Raw genomic sequence first — 15,085 nt, 5'->3', positions numbered from 1 at the left:
CAATGTGCCTAGGTAATTTCCACCACAATGCACAATCATGAGGTCAGGGTGTGGAAGATGCAAAGAGGTTTTAAGCAAAGGTAGCAATTGGTGCCTCTTCAATCCTCGCTGTGCAAACCATTTAATGTACACATTTTGTAAACCTAGGTCTAAGCCAATACGTCTCTCTTCCAGATACCTCTTGCACCAGAAAACATAGCTATGTCCAATGATCCACACTAGCATTTTGAAGGTACGGAAAGATGTCTGTAGCTCATGCAGTTCCTTCGTAAAGTTGAAATTATGTTTAAAGATGGGAAAAAATATTTTTTTACCCACAGAAAACGATAATTGATTGGAAGATGAGAAGCACTGGGTACTAAAAACTAGGGTGCATATTAGTTGCGTGAAAAAGCATGTTTGTCATTGGTTAAGAAAGAGCAGTCTAAATGTGGAGTACATATGATAGGATGAAATGTGCTCAGCTCAACCAGATGTGCTACTTGCATTTGGAAGGTACATTTGGAACTTAAAACAATGGTGAACTTTTAACCCGCTGGTGCTGTTTAATGTTCAAGAATATGCTGAAGACAAAAAACGTTCCGTTAAATTCTTTTTTAACTTTTAACCTGCAGGTGGCGTAGAATGTTCCAGAAAGTGTGGTGATAATATAAGTTGAACTTCTGACCTGTATGTGGCGTGGATATACGAAGAAGCTTTTCATATGGAAAATTTAAAAATAACCAATGGAGATATGTTTTGGAATGTCGATGAAGGAATGAAGTATTCTGATATGTTGTTTACATTTATTTATATGTGGAACTGTGCCATTAATGGTTCCATTCTTGATGAAAACGGTGCATTACATGTACTGTGTGACAAAGAAAGAATTGCATGTTTGTGACATTTAAAATCTGCATACCAACTACAAAGGTGAGGTAGAAATGAACAAGATGTGTTATGTGTTCTGTAGTAGTTATTAAGTATTGAGATTATATTTTTAAGTTTGAAAGTATTTTTTATTTCAAAATAATATACTGTTAGTAAAGTGTGTTGTTTCATATTGGTTATAAAATATGCATAAATTTTGACCTGTTGTTAAATAAGTACTTTATAAATGTTTCGGAATTTTTCACAAAGAAGAAGTGTAGTTGTCATCTTTAAAGGACTGTATGGTTTTGTAAATGATTTACAGCGTTAATTTGGGATTGCTAATGTATTCAGGCGAGATAAACAAAATGTTGGAAAATTATACTTTTTGTGAAAATAGTGGGGAAGGGGAGGGTTAGGAGATGTATGTGCTATTAAGTAAAAAAGCGATTAATGAACCCAGAAATATTATGTGGCCAGGTTGTGGTCTAATTTTTGACAATGAGAGGTAGATTTGAATGTAAGTCAAGGTAGGTTGTTGTACTGTGAGGCCGTCTGTTTGGAGATTACATGGAGAGGAGATGGAGATAATAAAATTGATACATTCCTTTTATATGTACGCATAGTTTGAATCATTTGATCATATGTTGAGATATAATATGAGCATGGTTTCTGGTTTGCATTTGGGTATAGTAAATAGTTTTAGTAGTTTCTGACTAGTGAATAATAAAAAGGTAGATATACTAAAATATATGGTAGTAAACGTATTACTGATTGTCTGTTTTTATGAAATAGAAGTGGCTGGGGAGTGTTTCTTTAGAAGAGATGTTTTATAAATGTGTGAGAGATAAAAAAGAAATGAAAATGTTCGGTATATTTTCTGTATGACTTTCTTGACATTAGTAAACTACATGTGATTATAAGTGATACTAATTGTCTGGCTGTGTCCCTGTGCTGAATATACGTAGGTGTTTAAGCGGTCTGGGTTTTACCGGTGCTCAGCTTCACTATCCCTTCTGAGATACTCGTACATTTTTTCATTCCATTTAATGTCCTTAATATACATGCAGTAAAGGGACGGTATATCAAAAGTTTGGGAATTACTTTGTTTACTCTCCCCATCCCCTGCTCTACAATGTACAGAGTGTTTAAATGACTTTAGTAACATACAGATGTCTAGCTAGTAAAGGTGGTGTAGTGCCACTGGGCCCATTTATAAACCATGCTATGGGATGGTTTATATTTTAACCGCCAATTTGTATGTTTGAATACTTTTTGCTGATAAGCGTTCCGGCAGACATCTGTTAAAATTAACCCTGTGTTTGGGTATAGTGGCGCTACTGGGAATGGTGGAGGTTTCTGTTTGATTTCGTACGGTTAAGCACGGTCAGGGGTGGGGGTGAGGAAGGTGGGTATGTTGTTGATTAAAACACAGACTTTAGTAACGTGCAGATGTGTAGCTACTAAAGGTGATGTAGTACCACTGGGACCATTTATAAACCACCTTATGGTATAGTGTATGTTTTACTTGCAGAATAATAGGTTTTAATACCTTTTGCTGATGAGCTTTCCGGCAGACAGCTGTTGAAATTAAGTCCATGTATGGCTATAGTGGTGCTAACGGGAGTGCGGGGGCTCGTTGTTTGATTTTGTAAGGTTAAGCAAGAGCAGGGGTGGGGGTGGGGGAGGTGGGTATGTTGCTCATTATAAGAGGGATATTTGTAAAGTGCACATGTGTAGCTAGTAAAGGTGGTATAGTGCTACTCGGTCCATTTATAAAGCGCTCTATAGCATGGCATATGTTTGATCTGGAAATCTGCATGTTTTAATACTTTATGTTGCTGAGCTTTCCGGCAGACACTTGTTGAAATTAAGTCCCTGTATTGCTATAGTGGCTCTACCAGGTTTGCTGGGGCTCTTTCTTTGATTTCGTAAGGTTAAGCAAGGATGGGGATGAGGGTGGTATAGTGGCAGTGGGCCCATTTATGAACCGCTTTATCGTTTTACTCGCAAATTTGCATGTTTTAATACCTTTTGGTGATGAGTGTTCCAGCAGACAGCTAGGCAAATCACACAACATTTCTGTGGATAACAATTCTTCGTGCTGATAGACACTCTTGTACTGTGGTAGAAGGCTGCCAGCATTGATGGCAAACTATGAAACTTGGTGCCATTGTAGATTTAAATGAAAGCTTGGACCATTTCTTTGTTACTATGGTACAGTCAGGGCTTTAAGTGGGAAAGAAAACTGGGGGTGCAAACCTCTTAAAGGGGTGGGGTCGATCCAAATAGGGGTGTGGCGTAAATCAAGCTAACTAGTACTGTGTGTTTAAGAAAATCACCTCCAATTATACTACCTTCGGAAAACACACTCTTTAAAGGATTTCCCTTACTCCCACAATGTGACTCACATAGCTTGATGTCTCCACTTCTCAGTAGTGAGCAAATTGAGCATGCGCTCATCGAGATGCATGCTCTCACTGCAGTCCAAAAAAAGAAAAAGAAAACTGATACCTTTGCGAGGGCTGAAAATAGAGCCCGACAGAGACCCGTTTTGAGGCCCCCTGAAAATAACTGCTGGTGCTCCAACGCAGCCCACTTAAAGCCCTGCATCCATCCATCCTAAGCACTGCGCCATCCAATCATCTTTCAATTCATCCATACATTCCTACCTACATACATACATGCATCTGCACTAATCCTAAGCATCTACCAGCCCACTCGCCTATGGTAAGCACTGTGCCATCCATCCAGCCATATGCCCATATATCCATACATACATCTGTCCCAGAACCAATCCTAAGCATCTATCAGCCCACCCGTCTATCCTAAGTACTGGTCCATGCATCCATTCATTCATCCTTCCATCCATCTGTACATCCATACATCCATCCATCTAGCTATCTGGCCATCCAGCCACTCGCCCTTTATTCAACTATCCGTACTTATTTCCGTGCACCCTTCACCCTGATCCTAAATACCAAGTATTATACTCATCCACCCAGCCTTTTAAGGGGCCAAAAAGGCTGGCAATAAGCATTGACAGGTAGATGCTTCTGATAAAGAACAAGAACGCTTTGAGTTGCTCTTTGTGGACCATAGTTCACCACCCTTCTCTGGTGGTGTTTTAAACAAAGGTTGATCCAGCAAAAGAAATGTAAAGCAGCTTTTCAGTGTAAGACGTTAATTTAGAAACATAATGTTTTGTCCATTTCTATATAGGTACACTTCTTTAAACTGGCCGTGACTGACAGATACTGAATACCTGGAATTCTTACATTTGAGAGAGTATACCAGACAGCTAATTTGGGGTGGTGAGAACCTGCACTTCTATATTTCCATGTGAAGCACAGTATAGGAAAATAAAGGTAATTTCAAAGCTACTATCTTCATTTTAAAGAGGGGTATGAGAACTAAGTGTGCCAGGCAAAGTGTGTGTTTTTGTAGCACTAAAACAAGACACTGTGAAAGGTCAGAGCAGGGTCATACTGGAGTTGCCTGCCTGTGGTCGTCTCCGAAGGCGCAACCAGAGTGAAATTTCAGGGAGGCTAATTCTTTTAGCAATAGGCAGAGTGGGGATGTAGGGGCTCTAAAAAGGGGTGAAAAAGACCAGAGCCTCATTTACAAGCAAATGGTCTTTTGAAGACCTGTGAAGTACGGGAAGCTGCCTTCAGGGAGTCCGTGGCAATGGGCGTTGCGTGCCTGGTGGTCTCTCTGCTAATCACCCCACGATGATGTTGCTCCTGCGCTGCAAAAAGAGAAGGGATATTGTGGTGATGTGATACAATCAGAGGCCTGTCAGAACTCCCTGATGTCATCTAGAGTGCTGGCAGACTTCATGCTCTGAATGTTCTGGTACTGGCAGTTACTATCTGTGCCTTGGCTGTACCATGGATGGCTCTCTGTACTCCCCAATAAACCTACAGCTGAGGTCCATCACTATTCTACTTTATTTCAGAAATCCTGAGAGAAAATGTCTCTCTTTAAAGGATTTCCCTTCTCCTACAATGCGACTCACCTGGCATGATGCCTCCACTTCTCAGTAGTAAGCAACGTGCATGTTCTCAGTCTCACTGCAGCCCAATAAAGAAAAAACAACTGACTACTTTTGCGAGGCCCGAAAATAGAGCCCCATAGAGACCCGTTTTGAGGCCCCCAAAAGTAAACTGCCAGTGCTCAGACCCCCACAGACCCCCCTCCCCCCCCCCACTTAAAGCTTTGGGTGCAGTGTTATGTTTGTGAAGTTATAGATAAAATTGTTAGGCCAATAATGGTAATTTTTGTGTGTGCTGTTTGGTTGATAATATCATCCTAAGTACATAGATTACAATTTTTGAAAATACTATCTATAAAGTTGTCTGCGGTGGGTTGCAGAGGGAGTGCTGTGGGGTGGTGGGGTGCGGCGGAGAGGTGAAAATTACGAGGTGGTGCAGTTGTATATAAATTGTAAAAGTGTATGTAAATATTTAAACACATACTTGCTGTATGTTCTATGGCACTACCTGTCATCTCACTGCTCCCCTGCCCTGCTCCATCACATTGCAGCACTGCCTCTGGAAGCCATCAGTAGAACTTATATAATTGTATGTTATTATTTTAACATATTGAACAGATGTAAAAAAACAATTGAATCTATTTTTTCTTTTTCATAAAATTATTTTGTTTGGATTCAAATTTGAAAAATGCCTAGAAGAACTGAAAAAAAGGAAAGAGAATAAATATATACTTTTGAACAAAAGGAAAGATTTTCTATTAGAAAAAAATTAGAGTACTACACAAACAGTTTCTTCTGGTAAAAACACTAGACAATTTCTGAACATTTCATGAAAATAACATCACGCAAAGCAAAAAGTCAAGTAAGGAGAAGCAGACTTCAATTTCAAATACCAGGAAAAGAAACATGATAAAGAGTATCTGTTACCCGGAAATAAAAACAATTTCAAGAAACTCATCAGAGACTTTTTCTAACTAGAGTGATTCAGAATTTAAGAAAACATGCTGCAAATATAAAAAGAAAGTGCTGCAATTCAAACAGAAGCAGTGCATTAAAAGTATAGTGAATACTGTTTTCAGTCTAAAACAGAAGTTATTCATTGTGATTTTGAAGAGGATCAAAGAGTTGGATAAAATAATGAAAGTGTTCAAAGAGAAAAGTAGATGAAAAAGACTTGTGAACAAATCCAACTTTTGCAAAATCTTTAGAGGACATTGGAAATACCTCTACTAGCGAGCCTTTTTTAATGAGGAAAGTTACTTCCCGGAAAATAGTTTACCATTTGCAGCTGATATTGGAGGTCGTTGTTCTGAAGTTCAGGATGGTAGTCCCCTTCCAAAAGAGGAAATGGTTGGTAAAAGTGCAGAAGAGTTAATAGCTGAAGAATTGCAAGGGAAACGTACACAAGCTCCTGTGTATAAGTGGGGTTGTAGCAGCATTTGTAGTATTCAACAGGAATCTATTGATATAATGAGAAATTTGCTACGAGAATATACACAGAAAAGTATCAAACAGAAGATTAAGTTGTAACAAGGTCTAGATCCATGTAATGTAAGAAAATATACTGAGAAGCATGCGCATTCTCTGGCTTGTGTGTAAAAGTGTTTTTCATCACTTGAGGATGTTAGCAGTACACAATTCAGAAATGCGAAAGTTTGTAAGGAAACTGTACTATGTAAAAAGTCCTGCATTATGTTTAAGTGAACCGAATACATGTCTTTTACATCGTTCTTTATCAGATGTTCAAAAAAAGTGTGATGATATTGAAATGCGATAGTTTTGTTCAGAAGAGCAGTCCCTAGAAAGTGAAAGTTTGACAATTACAGATGTTCAAGGAGATGGGAAAGTGATTAGGACTGATCAGTATGAAGAAGAAATTGGAAAGTTTAATGTAGTGTTGTCTGAAGTACCGAAATATGTTTGTGTTTGTTGTCGACGTACTCATTATAAAAGTCAAACTAGGAATGTTGATTTGTATTTGAAAAGTGAAAAGGCGGACAATGGTAAGTGGGAAGAATTTGCAACTTACTTGTTGGTAGAAGGTTGATTTGAGTTAGGTAGTGATCAACATATATATGTAAATATTGTTAAAATAAATTAGAAGAGAACAAAATGACTGCTAGAGCAGTGCATAATAACTTAGAATTAGTAGCTATTCCGGAGGAACTGGCAGAATTGAATACATATGAGTCCGTTTTAATTCAATCTGTTCATCCTTTTCGAACTATAATTCGGATGGAGCTTAAAACAGGTAAACTGCCACCAACAGACATGCAAAGAGGTCTGAAAGGAAAAGTGATGTCCTTACCTCTGAATTTTAAGAAAAATGTTAAAACTATTGCTGGTGAAAAATAGGAAAATAAGGCAGTAGTCATTCTAGTAAATAGTGTATCAACAAAGAGTCGGAAAATATGGCAAGAATTTGTGGATGTTAATAAAGTTGAAAAGGCTGCCTTATATCTTATAGAGATAAATATGTGTTACAAAACTGTAAATGTGGATGAACAGGTAGTACGTTTAGAAGATGAATCTGAAATTTCACGTGGTCATATAGAGAAAGTGGACAAGTCTGTGGACTGAAGAGATTTATGAACATTACACAATATGTCCTTTGCATTCAAACGAAGTAATAGGAAGCAACATTGAGTTATTTCAAATGAAAAAAAACACAGGGAACTCCAATGAGTGTTTGGGTGAAAAGCTTGGAAGCTCATTGTATTCCACAGCTATTTCCTACTGGAGAAGGTGGACGATATTATGACCGACCTGTACGGACTCCAGATTCAGAATATCGATCAACAAGATTATATTCTGAAGATCCTAGATTTCGACAGTGCATTCCATACATATTTCACCTTTTATTTGAAAGTGATCTGTCTTCTCTATCCTATGCAGTGAACCACATAATTAAAACTGGAGTTCATCAATCACTTCTTTCTGTGAAAGAATTTGTGGATAAAGTTCAAGAAACAGATGAAAATTTAGAAGCACAGTAAATAAATTTGATGGTATATCAATGTGAAACAAATGAGTATTGGTATTGTCATCATGGAAAACTGAAGTGTATGTTAAGGAACTTAGGTACACCAACATGGTTTGTCACACTTAGCTGTGCAGAGTATGCATGGGAAGATTTGCTGGAGTTTCTAAGAGAAGCGAATTCCAATATAAAAAATGTTAAAACAAAGACTCCTGGTGAACTGTGTTAATTGGATCCTGTAAATGTGTGCAGATATTGTAATCATGGGTTTCAAGTTATGATGTCTTTATCTGCAATAAAAATAATCCACCTCTTGGAGAAGTTACCGATTTCTTTTGGAAAAAGGAGTACCAAGCAAGAGGTTTACCTCATATACATTTGCTACTATATATCAAGGATACACTTAAATTTGGAACTGATTCTGAAGAAACAGTATTGTCTTTCATCGAACAGTATGTGACACGTGAGATTCCAAGAGAAGAAAGAGATGGAAGCTTGAGACAGCAAATTTTACGTTTCCAAACTCACCGTTGTGGAAAGTACTGCAGAAGACAATACAAGTCTAAAGGAAAATTTTAAACCAAATGTTGGTTTGGTTTTCCATATCCAGTCATTTGTAAAGGGAGAGTAAATTCTTTTTTTTCTTCATAAAGGCACACAATAACTCGGAAATCTCCAAAGAATACCTACAACTTAAAAAGAACAGAAGTGTCAAAGTATATCAATGACTACAATCAGTCATTTTAAAAATGTGGAATGCGAACATGGACATCCAGTATGTTGCAGATACCTCAATTGATGTTGCACATTATGTTACATCGTACATAACAAAATCAGAAAAAACAGAGATGAAACAAATGTGGGAAGAAAATGCACAAGAGAAAAGCCTTGGCAAAAAAATTGTACAGCTTTACTTTGAAAATGCTTTCCCACTGAGAAATTAGATCCTATGAATGTTCAGACCACTTGTGCTCTTCAAGTTTATATTAAAAGTCACAAGGAATCATTTGAGTATGTTTAAGTCTTGCCTGCAAATGAAATAGAGTGTTGAAATCATTTGAAGAAATTGAAGAAGTAGCTGCAAATGAACCAGACAGTACAGACATTCTTCAAACTATTAAGTTGGAAACATACTATCCAAAATGGAGTCGACATCTGGAACAGCTATGTCTGTATGAAGTACTTTAACATTTCTTTTGAAGCTGTAATGTTGAACAGAATTTAAAACAAGGAAAATATGCAGTAGTTGGATATCATGTTTTTTTAGTAAAAACATGCAAAGAGTAATCTTATAAACCACAAGATACTCAGTTGTGAAACTCTGGATAAGTGAGAATTTTACTGTTTAGCTTTTCTCCAACTCTTTAAACCATGGCGTAGCGAAAGTGAATTGGAGACTTTGAGTGCTACAAAGATTATTTTAATGCATGTAAAGATAGCATTGCATGTACAAATTTCCGTACATATTTAAAAATGTTGAATTATGAAGTTAAACAGGAAAAGACTATTACAGCTGAAATAGCTAATGAAAGTTCTCAAGATAGTCAAAGTAGTGGCCGATGTAGTCAAGATCCTCTTGGACAACCAATACTGGAAAATGAAGCAGCGATTGCTATGCATGAAGTCGAAATTGCAATGCAACAAACACACGAGGAGAATATTACATTGGAAAACGTAGAAGAGCAAGTAAATGTTGAACAGAAAGAAATATATGTACAAGTGAGAGAACAGATAGAACATGGTTTGTTGCATGAAAAAAAAGAATGTGTGTGTTCATCTTTTAAACATCTTCTGGTGTACATCAGTGGTCAAGCTGGGACAGGTAAAAGTTTTTTAATTAAAGTTTTGACCAGTTATCTTCAAAAACCTACTAGTTCACATTTATGCTGTGTGGTAACAGCTCCAACTGGATTAGCTGCACGCAATGTTAAAGAAGTTACTTTGCATAGATTACTGATGTTACCAGTTGAGCATGATAATAAATTAGAATATCAGAAGTTGTCTGGAGAAGCTTCTTATGAAGTGTCAAGAGTGCTGAAGAAAATGAAACTTTTAATTATTGATGAGGTGAGCATGGTGTCAAATTTAAAGCTTGCTTTTGTACACTTAAGTATGCAACAGGTATTAAAAACAGATTACGACGTTCTCTTTAGAGGAAAACATTTAATTGTATTTGGAGATCTACTACAACTAACCCCTGTATATGGAGAACCAGTGTTTAAAACTCTTCTACATGAAGACACTAAGAAATCTTTGGGAAGTATTGGAAATGTGAATCTGTGTTTTCTTTTGAATATAAAGAACTCACTCAGAATATGCGATAAGCAAAAGATGAAGATCATGCACATATTCTAAAAGATGTAAGAATTGGTGTTCTAAGCAAACATGGTAAACACGCTTTTCAAAGTCGTCTACTAAAGAACTTGTGTACAAATGAAAACACACCAGCAGAAGTAATGAACAGGAAAATGAAAGAAAAAGTCTATAGTTTGCGTAATGCCTAAAGAGAAAGAGTGTTATACATTTAATAGAGAGCTTATGGAATTAGAAAATCAATAAATAGTTCACATTGAAGCTATTGATAAAATTGAGCATCAAGGAGTAACAATTCTCCTTTCAGATAAATTACCCACTAAATTGGATTCTTTGGAAAAGTCTGTATCAAAAACTGTTGGCTTTAAATAAAAATTAGATTTAAGTTTAAAACTGTCAGGTAATTTTTAGGCATAATCTGAATGTAGAAGAAGGTTTTGTGAATGGAGCAATGAGGAAAGTTGTTGATTTTGTGAAATATCAAAATAGTAATGGAATTGAATTCTTGAAAGTTAAATTTGATCAGATTACAGCGGTAAGACAGATTGCGCGTTCTGCTGCACGTTTTTTGCTTGTAAAAGACTTGTATGTTCGTAGAAAACTGTTTCCCTTCTGTTTAGCATATGCAATAACTATTCATAAATCTCAAGGTTTAAGTGTAGATAATGCTTTGGTAAATGTAGGAAGAACTGTGTTTAAAGAGGGAATGGTATATGTTGCATTATCTTGAGTGAGAACATTGTCTTGTTAGTATTTAATTGATTTTGATGAGAACAAGGTTAGTGCTGATGTTAATTGTGTAAGAGAATATAATCGTTTGAGAGGCTTTATGCTCCAAGTTTAGGTGTATATCATTTATGAGAAACGTGTTGTGTGTTCAAAACGCAAACATGTTGAAGATTCAACCTTGGTTGAAAAGCAGAAAAAAAATCAAGAGAAAAGAAAAGGTGTAAAGAAGCAGAAAATGCAAACAAGTGATGATGTTGTCAGATACCAATTAGAAAATGCTTCTGGTGTTAACAGCTATGGTAATGTTATTCTAAACGTTATTTTTTATCTTGGAGATGTTTATGGTGAAATTATGGAAAGTCAGGAAAAAAGATTATGTTCTGTGCTTTATATTTCATTTCAAGAATTACGAACTGATAGAAGTAGGATCCATTCTTCTTCTGGTATTCACCAACTTTTGGATACTTGTACGGGATCTTTAACGTTCAATGCTAATATACAACAAGATGCACAAGAATGTCTGATGGTTATGCGTGGAGTACTAGAAGATAAAGGAATTCAGATAGGGAGTTTATTTGGACTCTGTTACAAATGGGAACATAAATGTGAACAGTGTTCATTAACTTCAAGCACTATACTTGACTGAGAACGATTTCAATATTTAACAATATCTGACTGCAAATCTTTACCATTTTCAAAATTAGTAAAAGAAGCTGATCACAAGATGATCTTTTCTCGTTGTAAATCAACAATGCTATCTACATTATGCCTACAAAGATATGGAAAATATTTGATTATAATGCTGCAACGCTGTAGACCAAATGGAACAAAAGTGGAAAACAAAATTAAAAATGTTGTTGCTAGTCAAGTATCTATTTTTGGAAGAACTTTTGCAACAGTTGCTATTGTTTTCCACACTGGAAGTACCACCACAAGTGGACAGTATACAGTTTATTTAAAGTGTAATAATGGTTGGAGTCACTGCAACAATATACACTTGGAAATGTAACCGAGATTGCCTTATGGATTACCCAACTCATATTTGATATTTCTGAAACAAAGAATTTAGATACATCATTCGGCCTAGAGGGAAGGTGTAAAGATACTTTCAGGAATTCATACTGGATGATTTCAAAGCAAAATTTTTGATTCATTATTTGGCGTATTGGGAACATGTGAACAGAAACTACAAAGTAAAGGCAAGATTTGAAGATTGGAAATAGTATTGGATGTGTTATTTGTGTTGATTTTGTATTATATTTGTGAGAATTAGGGATTAATTTGTTTAACAATCTAGTTGATTGTTCTTTTCCCTTGCTGTTTATGATGAAGCTACACTGACATCACTGTGAATAGGGAAGTTAAGTAGTAGCTGATGACAGCAAAAAAGGGAGAAAAATTGTTTTCTGTATGTGAAATTATTTTGTATTATTTAAAAACTCACTGTAATTTGAGAACTATATTACATTACACAGCAGTTTTGCAGTTTATGTTATGTAGTTGAAAAGTTAGAAAAAACAGTAATGATGACAAATAGCACAGCAGTAGTTCGATATTTAAAAAACCTTTAAAATTCACTGAAAAAAATATAGGTTTTACAGACGTTATAGTTAGAAATTTGCATATAAAAAACCTTAAAGATTGACTGGAAAAACATAGGTTTCAGGGACGTTATAGTTACTTGGACATTTGACTCCAGAGAAATTCGCCCTTTATAGTTAGTTGAGCTAACTATACCTCGCTCCCCCGCAATGCACCGCTGATGATGTCACATATTACATAATTCATGACATTGTCAGTGACAACAATGATGACATCACTGATGACATCTCAAATGACATCATCCAGTGACTATATGTTTCTATAAATTGTAAATGTTTTATATATATATATATATATATATATATATATATATATATATATATATATATATATATATATATATATATATATATATATTCACTGAAAAAACCATAGGTTTCAGGCCTTATATAGTTAGGAATTAGCATTTAAAAAACCTTGCAAATTCACTGAAAAAACCATAGGTTTCAGGCCTTATATAGTTAGGAATTAGCTTTTAAAAAACCTTTGAAATTCACTCAAAAAACTATAAGTTTTAGTGGTGTTATAGTTAGCTGGACATTTTACTCATACAAAACCATTGAAATTGCTCCTATATAGTTAGTTGTACTAACTATATTTCGCGCACCCGCAATCCACTGCTGATGATGTCACATATTAGATCATTCATGACATGGTCAGTGACATCACTGATGACATCTCAAATGACATCACTGATGACATCATCCAGTGAATGTGGTTTGCTTCGTTATTTAAATATGCATTATATACATAGCAATTTGCATTGAAGAATAAGTGGATATATATAAATAAATATTTGGATGAAGGATTTAGTAGGAGTGTAATTGACTGTTTACTTGACCAATTTATAATGTCTCACTAAATATAGTGGATAGTGACTAAACTGTGTGAATATCTGTATCACTTTGTCAGTTGTTGTGTAAACTGATTCTACAGTTGGTTACTAGCTATGTGAAAGTCTATATTAGTTATTGATTAGTTAACTGAGTATTTGTATGGGACTGTGAAAGTGTGTGTGGTTCGGTGGGGGGTGTGTGACTGTCCAAAGATGTGTGAATAGTTGATTCAGTAGATATATGAAGTTAAAACTACATGTTCTAACAGTTGTTTGGGTGAGTGAATATCTTTATGGGTGTGGTGATGAGCAAATATATTTCTCAATGGTACAGGTCCAACAAACTAGAAAATAAAAGGCAGTGTATGTGTCAGTTGTTGTATATAAATAAGTATACATAAGACACAATGATTGTGTGAGTGACTGTATGGATAACTGTATACTTGTAATAATGATTTTATAATTCACTAAGTATGACTTACTATCTAAATGAATAGGAGTGGTGTTTGTATAAGTGTTTTGCTAAGTAAATATGTAAGTATGATCCATTGTTTGCATAAGTGAGTAGGATGACTTCATATGTGAATAGGATGCGTGCTGTTGTTTAATGTCGATATAGATGTATAAGTATTTTTGATAGTGTTCTATTGTTCATTGACAGCATGAATGAGTGAATCCATAGGTAAGTGATTAGTTGTGTGTATACATCTATGAATCACTGAGTGGATTTTTAGATACTTGTATTGCTGTGACAATGGATTTAAATATGATACTCTGTATTTTACAAAGAGTGATGAAAAATTGTAATAGTGTATGAAAAGGTGTATGTGATTGTCACGTGGATGATGTCATCAGTGATGTCATTTGAGATGTCATCAGTGATGTCACTGACCATGTCATGAATGATCTAATATGTGACATCATCAGCAGTGGATTGCGGGTGCGCGAAATATAGTTAGTACAACTAACTATATAGGAGCAATTTCAATGGTTTTGTATGAGTAAAATGTCCAGCTAACTATAACACCACTAAAACTTATAGTTTTTTGAGTGAATTTCAAAGGTTTTTTAAAAGCTAATTCCTAACTATATAACTCCTGAAACCTATGGTTTTTTCAGTGAATTTCAAAGGTTTTTTAAATGCTAATTCCTAACTATATAAGGCCTGAAACCTATGTTTTTTTCAGTGAATTTGCAAGGTTTTTTAAATGCTAATTCCTAACTATATAAGGCCTGAAACCTATGGTTTTTTCAGTGAATTTCAAAGGTTTTTTAAATGCTAATTCCTAACTATATAAGGCCTGAAACCTATGGTTTTTCAGTGAATTTGCAAGGTTTTTTTAAATGCTAATTCCTAACTATATAAGGCCTGAAACCTATGGTTTTTTCAGTGAATGTCAAAGGTTTTTTAAATGCTAATTCCCAACTATATAAGGCCTGAAACCTATGGTTTTTTCAGTGAATTCGCAAGGTTTTTTAAATGCTAATTCCTAACTATATAAGGCCTGAAACCTATGGTTTTTTCATTGAATTCGCAAGGTTTTTTAAATGCTAATTCTGTTAGCGGATAACGTTTTTATATATCAAAACGTTTTTTAAATCTCAAATGCCTGCTTTGCTAACAGAGATTTTAAGCACAGGCTCTTTTGTCTCTGGTGGCCATCTTGGGAGACTGCACATCAGAATTTTTTTAATGAAATATAAGAGGATTTGAGAAGTCACTCAAAATGTGCCCTAATTTTTCTTTCTTCAGCACTAATCATAATTTCTATGGCAAAATGAA

Source organism: Lissotriton helveticus, chromosome 8 (genome assembly GCF_964261635.1).
Source record: "Lissotriton helveticus chromosome 8, aLisHel1.1, whole genome shotgun sequence".
NCBI classification, from domain to species: Eukaryota; Metazoa; Chordata; class Amphibia; order Caudata; family Salamandridae; genus Lissotriton; species Lissotriton helveticus.
Note: the sequence above shows the minus strand (reverse complement) of the source record.